We start from the raw sequence: 1,698 nt of genomic DNA, 5'->3' as shown, positions 1-1,698 counted from the left end.
ATACATACATACCTGTGATAACAAAGGAAAAAAGTACCCTTCTCCCCTCAGTGACTCCATAGCCAACAGAAAGGGGCTCCTAGGAGGCATGGTAAGGAGACTGTGGCAGCTCTAGGCCCTGCCAGTGCTGAGCACTTTCCCTCAGCAGCTCAATAACATAAAAACAGCTCCAGGCTCCTTCAATCTCAGCACTTGAAAGCAGAGGCAGGAGGATCTCCATAGTGAGTTCCTGGTCTACATCATGAGTTCCAGACCAACCAAGGATATAGGGTGAGAGTGTCTCAAAAAAGAAACCAACCAACCAACCAACCAACCAACCAAGAACATAAAAATGCAAATTTTAAAAAGATGTTTTAGGGGCTGAAGAAATCGCTTAGTGGTTAGAGCACTGGCTGCTCTTATGGAAGACCTGGGTTTGATTCCTAGCACCCACATGGCAGCTCACAACCACTTGTAAGTCCAGTCCCAGGGGATCCAATATTCTCTTCTGACCTCCTTGTACCAGGCACATATATGGTACACAGACATATATGAAGGCAAAAACATCATACACATAAAATAATAATTAAAAAGTTTTTTTTTACCTTTTTGTAGCATTGGCCATCTTGGAGATCACTTTGAGGACCAGGCTGGCTTTGAACTTACAGAGATTCATCTGCCCTGCCTCCCAAGTGCTGGGATAAAGGTATGTGTGGTGATATATTGTGCACCCCAATAAAACTTATCTGGGGGCCGGGCGGTGGTGGCGCATGCCTTTAATCCCAGCACTCAGGAGGCAGAGGCAGGTGGATCTCTGTGAGTTCGAGGCCAGCCTGGGCTACCAAGTGAGTCCCAGGAAAGGCGCAAAGCTACACAGAGAAACCCTGTCTCGAAAAACCAAAAAAAAAAACAAAAAAAAACAACCTTATCTGGGGATCAGAGGAGAAAGCCAGCCACTAGATTAGACATAGAGGCCAGACAGTGATGGCACACCCTTAATCCAATCACTCGGGAGACAGAGATCTCTCTGTATCTCTGTGAGTTCAAGGCCACACTGGGAACAGAGCCAGCCTTTGCTTGGGAAGCACACATGCCTTTAATCCCAGGAAATAAAATGGTAGGGCAGAAAAAAAGTATATAAGGCGTGAGGAAACAGAAACTCACTGTCTTTAGACTGAGAATTTTGTAGAGGTAAGAACTTGTGGCTGGCTTGCTCTGCTTCTCTGATCTTTCAGTTTTCACTCCAATATCTGGCTCTGGGTTTTTCTATTAATAAGACCATTTAGCAGTGTGCACCACCATTGTCTGGCTCCAAAAAAGGTTTTAAAAATGGCTTAAAATGCCCTTATTATGAAATAAATTAAGTAATTTACTCTGTATACAAAACAAGAAGATAAAATGAAACAAATTTGGGTCCAGCAAGATAGCTTTGTAGGTAAAAAGCACCTCCTGCCAAGCCTGAAGACCAGAGTTCAAATCCTGGAAGGCATACAATGGAAGAAGAGAACTGTCCTTTGACTTCTACATGTTAGAGTCCTGGAGAATTCCCACAAAAGACCATCATCCACGTACGCAATCAACAAGAGTGTTTATTATCTTGAGAAAGTTTCCAGCATGCTGGGGCTGGTCATCCCACACAAAGGCAAAATGGTAACAACCCCAAGAAGAGCTCACAGGCTCCTTTTAAGCACAGCCAAGGGGAAGTCCTAGAGCAATTAG

The sequence above is a fragment of the Peromyscus eremicus genome, chromosome 3 (genome assembly GCF_949786415.1).
Source record: "Peromyscus eremicus chromosome 3, PerEre_H2_v1, whole genome shotgun sequence".
NCBI classification, from domain to species: domain Eukaryota; kingdom Metazoa; phylum Chordata; class Mammalia; order Rodentia; family Cricetidae; genus Peromyscus; species Peromyscus eremicus.
This window is presented reverse-complemented; position numbering follows the sequence as displayed.